Raw genomic sequence first — 14,553 nt, forward strand, 5'->3', positions numbered from 1 at the left:
TAGGTAGGCCTGAAACATAAACAAACAGTGTGTTGCGCTGTTAAAAATCCATCAAACAATTGAATACATCATTCTAACAAGCTGTGTTGTGGATAAAGAGCTTATATAATTAAACACTCTAAAAAAAGTCTACCGTGAAGTGTATTCTTTGCACCACCATCAACAATTCCAGTGCTCCAGGCCACCACTACATCAATCAGCTTACCGGGACACTAGACCTCAATTTACAGGAGGTCTAATATAGCTTTATGCTGCCCATAGATGGATGGATGGCTCTCTCCTTGTGCTGCTCACACATAGCCAGATACACTAGGAGCAACTCTAATATAAACTAGAAGCAGTTCTCATGCAGGTTTAAACAGTTTGCACATGGATGGATGGCTTTCTCCCCTGTGTTGATGTTAAATGCTCACAGACGGGTGAATAGCTCTCTCCCCTCTGCTGCTCATACACACCAGGAGCTGTCTCATATGCAGGAAGGAAAAAGTAGAGCCCACATAGTGTAGCAGTTTTCCACTCAGTTTATTAAAAAGGTAAAATATTCATCAGCAAGGAGCAGATTTAAGCATTAAAAACCACCAACAGCCACCCATCTGAGCCAGCGTTATGACACCACTGTGTAGCTTCAACCTAATGCATTTTATTCCGAAGAACATCTTCTGAAGGAAGACGGAGTTGTCTAAAACATACATGTGTATACGTACCTTAAAGCCAAACTACACTGCCTCTGAGAGCCACAAACCAAAAACTCTATTTAATTCATCTTTAACATTCAGAGCAAAATCACCCATGGATTCATGTCTATATGCTTTATTTTGCTGAGGAATCACTTTGAAAAACACCCCGCCATGGCCATCTTGAGTAAGGGCAGATGATTCATGTAGCATTTACTTCCTGAAATCCATCTCCCCTTAAGACTCCTGGTATGTATGCCATGATTTGCCTAGGCCTAGAAACCAACTGTAAAGTAACTGAAGAAAAAAAAAGGTTTAACCACTTCAATACTAAACACTTTCACCCCCTTCCTGCCCAGGCCAATTTTCATCTTTCAGTGCTGTCGCACTTTTAATGACAATTACGCGGTCATGCAACACCCATATGACATTTTTATAATTTTTTTGAGACAGGTAGAGCTTTCTTTTGGTGGTATTTAATCACAACTGTGTTTTTTTTATTTTCTGCTAAATAAATGAAAAACTACAATTTAAAAAAAATAAATATTTAAGTTTTACTTTGTTTCTGTTCTAAAATTTTGCAAATAAGTAATTTTTATTCTTCACTGATGAGCACTGATGAGGCTGCACTGATGGGCACTGATGAGGCGGTTCTGATGGGCACTGATGAGGAGGCACTGACAAGGCTGCACTGATATGCACCACTGATGCGCACTGATAGGAGACACTGATGGGAGGCACTGATGGGTACTGATAGGCAGCATTGATGGGCACTCATAGGCAGCACTGATGGACACTGATTGGTGGCACTGATAGATGGCACTGATGGGCTTTGATAGGCAGCACTGATTGGCACTGTTGGGGCTGCACTGATAATCAGGATACTGATGACCAGTGTCCTGATTATTAATGTAAATGTTGCCTGTCATATTTGCCAGTTACCAGCTCTCCTCTCCTCACACTGTGACAGCGCATAGGGAGAGGAATTCTGATAACTGGCAAGTTTGTTTACATGTGATCAGCTGTGATTGGACACAGCTGATCACATGGTAAAGGGCCACTGCGATTGGCCCTTTATCCTGATCTGTGATGTGCTGTGTCAAAAGGACACAGTGATCACAGAGCAAACTGGATGCACTGTAGTGGGGGTACGGTTCAGGGAGAACATCCATGGACACCTTCCTAGAGCTGGATGACGGCGCTGTAGATGTCTTTGGACTATAGTCTGGTGAAAAAGTGGATAAATCAAGTAAATATGATATACTTTGCTATCTATTTAAAGCTAGCATTTCCTGTTGTCATAGACATGGACATAATCTTTATGGTATGTTGGTTTTCAGCTCCAAGACCCCAGTATCTTTCAGTTTTCTCTTTTGACAGCCTTATCATCTTTAGGTTAACATTAAGATTTAAAGAGGACCTGTAGTGTAAAAGCTGAACTCTAGGCAAACAACTCCAAGTAAACTATTGATATACAGTATATGCATAACGAGAGCGTGTTTTTGTTCTTCTCCTGTCAGAATGTTTCTTGTTAGCACATGTAAGTGCAGGGCTTTACTGAAACCTGAAATCAAATGTGATGCACATATTTATACCGCCTGTATTTGAAACAAATGTATTGATTATTTTAATATCTGCAAGCACTTAAGCTTTAACACTCCCTTTAACTGAGACTTATAACATGACCTAACTTTCCATTATTCCTCAATACTTATCTTCCTTTACACCTAAAACCTTAGGAGCTAGTAAAGGGCTTTTGGATAAAGTGACACCAGTGATACCTGGGGTGGTTCCCAGGCTCTCCTGTTCCACCAGGGAGCATGGGACCATGGGAAACTGTTTCCCCAGTGAAATCAGGAAGAACTTGGGGAACATCTATTCCCTGATCCCTCCTGTGACAAATGACCCCGAAAGCGATGTTTATTATTTAATTTCTGGGATCATAGCTGTCATTCCTTGGATAGTGTAGTCAAGAATGCAGCTACTCCAGTGGAATCTGAGATGGGATAGTTGCATTGGAGGGCAGGAGAAATATTGAGGATCTAAAAGACCCCAACATCTCCATAAAGAGTACCTGTTACCTGTACATGCTATCACATAGGGGTCAGTTTATCCCACTTGGGATGGCAATAAAGTAAAAAAAAGCACCCCTGTCACCACTGCACACACACCATATGCAAAAAGCTCAGCATAGGACAAGCACATGTATGTAAATATCAATTGTACCATACATGTGAGGTATTGTCACAAAAGTGAATATTTACCTCATTTACTAAGCTCTGGAGCAAGTGCACTTGCAGTGCACAGTATATTTGCCTTTAGTAAATCAACCCCAAAGACTTGACATGTTTGATAGTTATTTAATTGATGCAACTTCATATTTTATATTTTACCAAAAAATGGGTATAATGTGTTTGCTTGTACTAAAATTCATGTTTGTGTATTTTTATCAGAAAATATGCATTCGATAAATGTGCCTATATTGTGCACCATAGAAAACTGCAACTACCTCAATTTTATTTTTCAGGTTCTCTGCTTTCAGAACATATATACTTTTGAAGGTTTACAATAATTTCTAGAAAAAAATAGAGATTTTTAACATATGCAAAATGAAAAAATTGCCTCAGTAGACAAGTGGTTAATCTGACCTTGAAAAGTATCCCTTAACATCTAACCTGTTCCTCACATTAAAGGCTAACTATATCTTTTGCAACATCTTAGGTTACACCTATCTTTTGGCTTCCCCCGCATCTGTGAATGAATGAACTACCTGTCTTCCACCATGATAGACTCACTTGTAATTAGCAGTGGAATACAAGTCCATTGACACATCCTCCATAAGCCCGTACCTCTGCATGGGCAGGAAGCTAATGGCATTGCAACTGTGACTCACTGATTGTGGCTGCAATGCTTTGCAGGCTCCTGTGAAAGTGGTGTTCCGGCCGAAATTATACTTTTTAAATAAAAATACCCCTATAATACACAAGCTTAATGTATTCTAGTAAAGTTAGTCTGTAAACTAAGGTCTGTTTTGTTAGTTTATAGCAGTAGTTTGTTATTTTATAAACTTACAGCAGGCCGTGGCCATCTTAAGTCTGGGCATCTGAAGCCAGACTGTATTTCTTCCTGGATCTCATCCTTGCAGATCTCGCACATGCTCAGTGCAGCACATGCAGTGTAATAGGTTTCAGGTCAGGTTTCCATAGCAACAGCAGTGTCAGAGGAAGTTGCCGCCCCTTCCCAGAAGGCATTGCAAACAGGAAATGATGCGATGGGCCGCGGCCAGGGAGGAGGAAGTGAAAAATGAATACAGCAGATATACAGTAGGTGCTGAGAAAAAATAAAAAAATATCCAATTCGTTTACAGTGCACAGTTTAGTGAGGGATGCTGAAGAGTTGTAAAAGTGGGTGGAACTCCACTTTAAAAAAATAATAAATGCACTTAGCCATCACTTAAATGCACTTAAATGAACTTAGCCATCAATTTTCACATAAACTATAACCTTTAACCTGACCTTGAAAATAACCCTGAATATATGAGCTACCACTTAAAACCTACAATTTTACTCTGTCCTTGACATTCACCCCAACTTTATTCCCTAAACCCTGATTCTAAGCACAAACTATTTGGGCTCAAGCAACAGGATCAGATGCTGGATATACAAACATAACAGCAACAGGATCAGATGGTAGGTGCACAAACTTAGCAGCAACAGGATCAGATGGTACTGTAGGTGCACAAAATTATCAGCAATAGGATCATATGGTAGGTGCACAAATGTATCAGTTTGGCCTGGCAGAGAATCTTATGTGTTGCTTGAGGGAAACCAGCAATCAGGGCACATTTTTTTAATCTGCTTGATCAGCTCTTTTCTGACACAGCAAATAAATATCAGAATCAGGAAGGGAGAGCTCCTTTAGACATGGCACAGTTGCGTGACCTGGTCAAATGCCATAATGCCCATGGGTCCCTAAGGGAAATGAAAAAATAAATTAGAAATGTAATTTACTTGATTGCTTATTGAATCTAATATACATTTTCAAAGTTGGCTGAAAATTTACATGTATTAAAAAATCATATTTAAAGTTTTACTGGAATATGAAGGTTATTGGGAAAGCTGGCAGCAGACCAGTTTATAGAAGGAGTAATAGGTCATTCTGCGGGTTCAGAGAAGAACTGAAAGGGTGATTTACTGAAGGAGCAATTCTGATCTTGACTCGGTGAACCCATGTTTATTTCAAATAACCAATCAGTAGGATTTTTTTTTAAATTGAAATTACTCCTAAGCCTTTTTGGATGTCAGAGATAAAACAAGCTCCCAGAGTCTGTGTAAAAATTACACTTTTAATAGATCACCCTCTATAAGTGGTTTACTTCCCACATTACACTATAAACTATAATCCTCTTTTGAATCTAGCACATTTTGTATTTAATTACAGCTGTCATACTTGTAGGCATTATCATACATTGTTTAAATGGACCTGGAATATTTGCAAACCGTAAGCATGACAAAAATGAAAATGTGTAAAAATAGTACATTTCCAACTTTCAGCAGAACTGTGTAATATGCTCACAAATAATTTTATAACTATAACTATGTAACTATGTAATTGTATTATTTCCAAAACACTTAAACACAGATAAAAGCTGTTTTTATATATAAAAGTAGAATAATTTAATGCTTAAAAAAAAGACATGTTTGGAAAAATAATTATATCACTCTATCTTGATGAATTTTATTTGAAGAGGAAAATATCTCAGCTCTGTAAATGTTCAGTTAAGTATAAGTAGGCACAAATGCTGAGATTCATTTCACACCTCCAGATCTAGGTTTGCCAACATACAATCTATGTTCTTGTGAAGTGTATAGATGAACAGTTGGAAGACACTGTGATACTGATAAAAAAATAGCATCAGGGCAATTCCTGACTTGAAGAAAGGTGCTCACCTTGTTTTTGATTTTGATTCCTACTGTTGATTTGAGAATACAGACTTCAGAATACAGAATCAACGCCTTGCATTATTTCCCCAGTGTCTTTAGCAGCAGTAATGACTGCAATCATGAAGGGTCGAAGTAAGCGGAGGGGACATAGGTACCTACTGTATTTTAAAAAAAGGTACTAAAATGTATAAACGCCACTTTTGGGAAGCTATGCACAAGCCATTATCTTAGACATTTATTTAAAAAATCAAACAGCCAACTGGCATACTGGAAAATAAGTAAAATAGTTGTTGAAAACAACTAACAAAAGTGCTGCACTCACTCTATAAATTGGATTTTTAAAAATAGCCATAAAAGGACAGAAAATAGTATAGGTTCTCCCTTCAACGCATATAAAAATACCAAAATTTCTGAGCACAAGCCTTCAAAATTGAGTAGCACGCACTGGTGTATTCAATAAAAAGTATTAATACATAAAAAGTACTGCGCTGTATAAAAAAAAACAATAAAACAAAAGTTTACAAATATGCAGTGTACTGCAACTGGAAATGGAACAAAAAACTGGGATAAAGGAATGGTATTTCTAATGATGTCATACTGATGTAACATATTAGATGGAGTTACAGCGAGGAAAATGTGAGACTAACTGTGAGGACTGCCTGCATCTGATCCATTCCTGTGCAGTTTTCTTGTGGTAGAGTGATCCTGGGTTTTTAGTGGTGTATTGGTACACAGTGTACATTCGTGTTTTATTTACCTTTTCAATGTGAGTGCATATTTTACCTGCTTTTCAATAAAATAGTTTTTAGCAGTGAGCACTATTAAATATATATTTTCATTTGAGCCTCTGGTACACACAGTGCTGCAGAGATAAGAAGTTCATTTTTGGTGGTTGATTAACCCATGCAGCACTGAGTGTTATTTGGAAGTGGAGGGAGACAGTCTCCATTATCTTTGTGTGTATCCAAAAGAAGTTTGCCTGGTTATCTATCTCTTCATGCTTGTTTGACTTTTTGTAATGGAGGTCAAACCATTAGATGAGGGAACACCCTGGGGTGATTGCTGGTGGAGATATCACCTGAACAGATTTGCTTCATTAATAATTCAGCATAATTTCAGCAAATTTTATGGAAAGCAAATTTTTACATGTACACCATTGCATTAGTCTTTTATTTGGTCTTTATCACTAACCATGTTGGATGGTATATGGCTACATAGTTATGATTGCTTGTTAATCATTCAGTTATTCAGCTATTTTGTGTGGACTTTATCACAGATTATTTTTTACATTATTATTGATATATTGTAACATTGTTTTTATTTTACTTGTTTATCACAGTTTTTTGTTTTTTTTTTTCATTTTCAGTTGCTGTACTTTGCATATTTTTAAACTTTTATTTTATTGTTTAATATTTTATTGTTAATTTTTATACAACGTATAAATATATTGATATCTCCCTTCAACCCTTCACTGTTGTCACATACTTCCTGTGTTCACTTAACGTATTTAACACCTCAAGTGGATCTATAGTTAACACATCTTGGGGTCAATACACGAACATTTACTGCATTCACGATAACACGGCCACGTGACTCATTTGCATAAATTATTGCATGCGGTATAAAAAAGTCCAATTCACAAAAAAAAATACCAATTATCCGGTATTTACCGTTAAATTAAAAATGTGCCGTAAATAGTTTTGCTGGCAGTATCACATGTGGTATTTGTCAGAAACAGCGTGGTCCCCCCCCTAATAGCTGGTGGCAAGGGAGCAGGCCAGGAAGCTGGCCCCCATGTCCTTAACAATGGATGACTCATCAGCTCTCAGTGGGTTCCCCACTGAGAGCTGAATGTAAAGAAAACATGCCGGCAATTTTAAATTATGAAAGAAAACAGCACGGGGTCCCCCTCAATGCATACCAGGCCCTTTGGGTCCCCCACGACAAAATTTAAAATTTAAAATTTGGGGCCCCCAGATCATTCCCTCTCCTATGTAAATGAGTATGGGGTACATTGTACCCATACTCATTCACCAAACAAAGTGTCAAAAAGAAATAAAAATACACACATCAGTTTTTGACAATTCCTTTAATAAAAAGTGATGAATGTCCCCCAAAATAGATCCAACGTCAATCACGATGCACCACTGGACCCGGAAAAGAAGAAGAAGAAAAAATCTCCGGCCCCAAAGAAGGCTCCCACCGACTGCCTACTCCACCATCTGACAGTTCCTAAATAGCTAAAGGGAGGAGTCACTCTGTGATGTCACCGGGTGACCCAGTCCTGCTTGTGACATCATCAGCCAGGAGCATGCTGAGGCAGTGACATCGCCGAGTGACTCCTTCTCTTAGCTATTTAAGAACTCTCAGAGGGTGGAACTGGCAGTCAGTGGGAGCCTTCGTCAGGACCGGAGGTATTTTTCTCTGCTTTTTTCGAGTCTGGTGGTACGGCGGACGTCATGATTGATGTTGGATCTACTTTGGGGGACATTTTAAAAATATTTTTTTAACAAAGGAATTGTCAAAAACTTTTTTTTTTTTTCTTTTTGATACTTTTTTTGGTGAATGAGTAGGGGTACCCCTACTCAATCACATGGGGGGCAGGATCTGAGGGCACCCCCTTGTTAAAGGGGCTCCAGATTCCAATAGGTCCCCGTCCCTAGACCCCCACAACCACCACCTAGGGTTGTGGGGAAGAGGCCCTTGTCCCCATCAACATAGGGAGAAGGTGCTTTGGGGTGGGGAAGGCAGAGCCCCCTCACCCCAAAGCATCCCCCCTCATGTTGGGGGCATGTGGCCTGGTATGGTTCAGGAGGGGGGGGCGCTTGGAGTGTCCAGTTACATTGGTGTCGGTATAGTGCCCTCATTTTATTGGTGGTTAATTTTGAGCCTCTGTCACATTGATGGTCAGTGTAGTGCCCCCATTACATTGGTGTCAGTGTAGTGCCCTTCCCCCACTACATTAGTGATAAGTAAAGTGCCCCATTCATTGGTGGTCAGTTGTGAAGTGCCCTTTTTCATTGTGGGCTTATATAAAATATGTTGGTAGTCAGTGGCAGAGTGTCCATTGGTGCCAGTGTTAAAGTGCCCTGTTGCATTGCTCTTGGTGGTAAAATGCTCTATTACATTGGTGTTAGTGCCCTGTTACAATGATGTCAGAGTGCCCTACTAAGTGCCCTATTAGATTGGTGGCCAGTGAATGTTTAATAGATGTGTCGGTGGGTGTCAGTGGGTACCTTAAGGCTATGTTTCCACTATTGCGTCCCCAAAGTCGCGCGCTTTACACTGCGATTGTGCGTTGCGATTTGTGTTGCGTTTTGTTGCGACTTTAATTACGACTTTGTGCGACTTGGATGTTCTGCGATTTAGTCCTAGTGATGTAATTCCTTATCCTGCTTATTTATTGCCCCTTCCTGTTTGGTTGTCTCGTGTTGTATGTTTGTTAGCAAACATGTTGGCTATGCAGTATGTTGGGTCAGCAGTCATTTTGGCTTCTGTAGCAGCATTTATAGATCAAGAAGAGGAGGATAACCGGAGGAGGAGAAGGCATCGCTTTTGGATACATCCCATCATTGCCCAAAGGGAAGTGAGAGGCCAGTTTGGGGTCCTTTACAATGACCTCCGGGCTCATGATGAAAAATTTTTCAACTATACAAGGATGTCAATTAGAAGGTGAGAACATTTTTTGATGTCAACTTGCAAATGCTGCCAGATATATTTCTCAAAATGTGTATATGCCTGGTCATTATTACTCTTTTTAGTATTTTTAGATTTGAATAGCTCGAAGTGTTAACTAGAACCTAATCAAATTGTTAGAAAAATGTAACTCCATTTGTAAATGTTTGATTTTTACATGGTCAGTGTAGATACTAGCCCTATTTTTTCTCTTTACAGTTTTGATGAATTGTTGGCTTTGCTCTCTAGTCATCTAGAGCGCCAAAACACCAGTTTCAGAAGGAGTATTCCATCTGCTGAAAGACTCATAATAACATTGAGGTAAATGTTCATACCTACTGTTTCTTCTTCTTAACTTCTATGTGGCTTTTGGAGATCCACATCATTCTTTCATCATCTTTACATGAAGTCCAAAAATAACTACTAGCATGTAATTGTGCGTAAGCTTGGTTTTAAAATCTTAACTCTGCCTCTACATCACCTGTGTCTTTCTCCTGCTCCTCTTCTTCCTTCTTCACTTCCTCAGGCACCTCCTTCCTAGCTCTGTTTTTTGGGTTTATTGATGTAGCTTAGTGTCAATATGTATCATTATCCTAAAATGTATGTACTTTTCCATTTTAGGTACCTGGCAACTGGACATTCCTTTTCCAGTTTGCATTTTGAATTTTTGGTTGGCAAAACTACAGTCAGCACTATTGTCCACGAGACCTGCCGAGACATATGGAATGTCCTTAGTGATTTGGTTCTGAAGAAGCCCACTTCCGACGATTGGTGCAAGAAAGCGGAACTTTTCTGGGATCGTTGCAATTTCCCAAATTGTCTAGGGGCAATTGACGGCAAACATATGAGGGTAGTGATGCCCATTGGCAGTGGAACAAAATACTATAATTACAAAAAATATTTTTCTTTTGTCTTACTTGCAGTGGCTGATGCCAATTATTGTTTCAGCTATATAGACATTGGATCATATGGCAGCAGCTCAGACTCAAGTATTTTCCAAAGATCTTCCTTTGGAAGAATGTTGCGGGAAAATGCTCTGGACCTGCCACAGGACTGTCCGTTGCCAGGAACAAATGGGCCGCCAATGCCATTTGTGTTTGTTGGGGATGAGGCCTTTGCTCTCAGTGAGCATCTCTTAAGGCCTTATTCAAATCGGTGTTTGAGTGAAGAGAAGCGAATCTTCAATTACCGCTTAACGAGGGCAAGACGAGTGGTAGAATGTTCTTTTGGCATTTTAGCCAACAAGTGGCGTTTGCTCCATACCCCCATTAATTTAAAAATGGAGAATGCAATATCTGCAGTAAAAGCAGCATGTGTTCTTCACAATTTTGTGAGAATTCGTGATGGCTATCTTTTTGAAGATTCCCTCATGCACGATCTGGAAGGTGCACAATGGAGTGCCAGTAGGGGCACCACCAATGGTGCCAGTGTGCGTGAGGGATTCTCATCTTATTTTCTGTCTGCTGCTGGTTCTGTCCCCTGGCAGCAGGATGCCATAGCATAATGTATGTCATGCATTTTCTGTGAATATTATTTTGATGTATGTTATGTTTCAGTGCATCCAAAAGCATAATAACAGGTAGTTTCCTCAAATTAGAAAAAAGGATAAGCCGAAAATGCACAATGTAAACAAAATTATTTTTATTTTATTTTTTTTTGTGCAGGGAAGCACACAAAATTTTTGGGTTATGTGTTTGGGTGAACTACACCATTTTGTTTATTTTTTATCAAGCACAACAAATAGTGAAATAATAAACTATTTCTCTCATAAAAACACGTAAATAAAATTATTTCAAAAATATAAAAAAATATCTGAATCTTTTTGACAAGACAACTCTTTTTGCAATAAGGCAAAAATAAAGAAATACGTTCCATGAACTTAAAATTACAACAGTTGTTGTTTTGGCCTCCTCAACCAAACAAAAAATAGAGAACAAGTCTTAAACACACCTCAATAATAATTGTAAATTACAATTGCTCGTATGTTTTGTTTTCAGTGGTCCCGGAAACTGAACTATTGGTTGGTCCAGGGAAATCCACTGATGGACCAGGGTAATATTTCCTTTCCAGAAAAGGCGGAACATGACTGGGTGTAGGCTGCCTAAGTTGGTGAGTGGTTGGGGGGCCAAGGGTAGAGGTAGTGGGGTCAGGAATTGGATGCAACATGCGTGGCCTTGAGGGATTCAGTATATTACCATACTGGTCACAGTATGGACGGTTTATTGGTGGAGCATACTGTGTACTTGGAAAGTGAGTGTATTGTTGATAAGGGGGATATTGGGGAAGGGGGGGTTGCATATATGCTGAGGATGTTGTTGGCCCCTCACCCACAAATGATTGAGCAGTTGACATTAAAGCCATCCTGAGTGCATATTTTTTCTCAGGGGGTACCTGTTTACATATGCCTAAAATTACAGTGAGAAATGCTGTGTCTTCACACTGGTTTTCAGCCATTTTAGTGGACATCTGATTGACTACCTCTAAAATTTTGTCCATGGGTTTACCAGGCCGGGCACTGACCCTTGAAGACCTTCGCAAAGGCCTAGAGACATTGCTAGGTCCTGGTTCTGCATCCTCCTCATTCATTGAGTTTGATGTTGACCTTGCTTCATCTACGAACAGTTCCTTGTCAACATTGTCTTGGAATTGTTCTTGCTCCTCCTCCTCCGCAGCTTCCTCTGCCTCATCTTCTGCTGCCAAACCCTGTGTGCTGTCTTCCCAGCTTGCTTGGGTTCTGAAATACAAATCACATATTTTTAAAGTAAGCATTACTATTTGATATGTAGAATTCGTAACATATGCCTGCTGATAACTTACTCTCGCATTTCCAACACTGGTTTAAAAAATTCAAGATCCCCGGCATGGGCATATGGGGCTAATCTTTTAGAGCCGGAACCACTCCTTCCTTCTTTTAATTTGCGTAAGTACCGGTTGTAGCAGTCTTTGAGACTTCTCCATCGAGTTTGTAACGAGTGCACTACAAAATATAAAGCAAAGTATACATTTTTTAAAACAAATTTAGTCACTGCCTATAGGTCATTCATTTGCTAGGCTGCATAATTGATATGGATGGTGTTAAAACAACCGCTACATATATTACCCATGACACCTACATAATTTGACATGTGCTGGAGGATGTTGACAGGGCCATCTTTAATATTATTTAATATTATTAGGACCGTGGACAAAAATTATTTGCTGGCCCACACACACAGATTTACTTTCCTGCAGCCACAGGTTACAGGAAAGTAACTATATAAATGACACCATCAACACAGATAGTGTTGACATGGGATTACCTCCTGCCAAACCATTGTGATCTCCTGCCAGGAGAAGCGGTCCCCACCAAGAAAAAACAGTGCACACAACCATTGGTTACAGAAAGTGTTAAGCAGCATATATCAACCACTTACTTTTTGTAGAACGTTCTGTGGCTGAGAAAGAGTCCCATGTCTCATAATATATGCGAGCCACCTCCAACCATGCTCTCTCCTTCTTTGCATGATCTTTGTAACCTGGATCTCTGAGGTCATATATTGCCGGACGTTGTCTGACAAGCCGAATAATTTCCTCATTGTCATGCACTTGTCGCTTATTTTTTTTTGCCCTAGGCATGCTTCCTGCTGTCTTCCACACTCACATACATCGATATAGGAAGTGATGTATTTGGGAGGAGCAGAGATCATGTGCTTCCGTAGACTTCCGTGGAAGTCGCAACAAAGTCGCGGTGTCAGACATGTACATACGACTTCATTGCGACTTAATACCTTTCTACCTTTCTATGGAGAACAAGTCGCACCGAAGACGGAACAAAGTAGTGCAAGAACCTTTTTTCGAGTCGCTGCGACTTGAGTCGCACCAATGAGAACGGGGACCATTGAAATACATGGGTTTTGACTTGTCATGCGACTTGACATGTGTCAAGTCGCAAAATAAGTCGCACTAGTGGAAACAGAGCCTAACTGAATAATGAGACTCTGCAAGGTGAATTTGTTTGCTCATAGGCAAAACCTAGCATTAAGGGCTTAAATCATAAGTTCACCTTCCGTAAATGTTACATGTTACACCAATATTCAGGGTATGATATGTAACATGTTACTGTACCACCGGCCCCTGCACCCCCCCCCCCCCCCCCCCCAGGATCCCCTGCTCTGACAGCAAGCAGGAGATCTTCTCCACCCAGCCGTGACATTCATTCAAAGAGGTCTGTGAATTTGAAAACTACAGGTACTGATAGCCTTTGCGGCTGTTGGCTAGTAGTTCTCAATGAACTACCAGGGCACTGTTTTTTGTTTTGTTTTGTTTTTTTTTAAATATGAACTTATCCTTTAATTTAGTGTTGGGTAAAATGGTGAACATTCCAGTGTAGCCATCACCCACATAACACAAAATACTCTTTTGTAGGGTGGCCATTTAGTAAAGCAGTTGCATATTACTAATGTGCAATCTGTGTGCAAAAATGCTATGATTAATCTCTAGGTTTATTGTGCAACACATCCAATATAGTTGTGCATGATAATGCAGCCAAAAAGTGAGTGTATGCCTATTTTTTCAACTGGTGTGCAAATGCAAGCACTTCTTTAGCAATAAAATTTAACTTCAGAATTATCATAGAATTTGCAATGGTAAAGAACAATTGTTAAATACACACGGATATCTAATGATCTTCATAATAGCTAATTTATTACACAAATGGCATACAGAAAATAAATATGTCCCTAACTTGCGTTAAAAAAAAAAAGGAGTGACACATTAGCATTTGCAAACAATAAGACAGTTTTGATAAATGTCCCTCTAAGTGAATTCATTTGTGAAATCACAAGTAGATTCTAAAAACATGAATATAGAACACCTCCCCCTATACTTGCTCATTACACATGCAAATTGTGCTTTCTATTAAAAGTGTGATGTTAGGATTGTAGTTTACTGATTCTTTTATATCAAGGTAAGTTCACGATCAGAGCTTTGTTCATAAAGTCATGTTTATGTTTCAAAGTATGTTCATGTATCAATCCTGTAACTAGTTTTTTGACCATTTTTGGCATATGGATAGAGTTATTAAAGGGAGTACTTATAAATCTGTAGATAAAATGGCAAACTATGAGTCCTTTTTACAAAAGCCCACTAACCATGAGATTTTTAAACTGGCTGCAATAAGCATGCAAACTTCTTTCTTTCCTCTCACAGCCAGTGTGTAAGAGGAAAAAAGAGAGTGGCTGCAAACTACAGCCATTGTTTACATTGTGTTATGCTGAGATTGG

This window comes from Aquarana catesbeiana, linkage group LG05 (assembly GCF_042186555.1).
Source record: "Aquarana catesbeiana isolate 2022-GZ linkage group LG05, ASM4218655v1, whole genome shotgun sequence".
Lineage (NCBI taxonomy): Eukaryota > Metazoa > Chordata > Amphibia > Anura > Ranidae > Aquarana > Aquarana catesbeiana.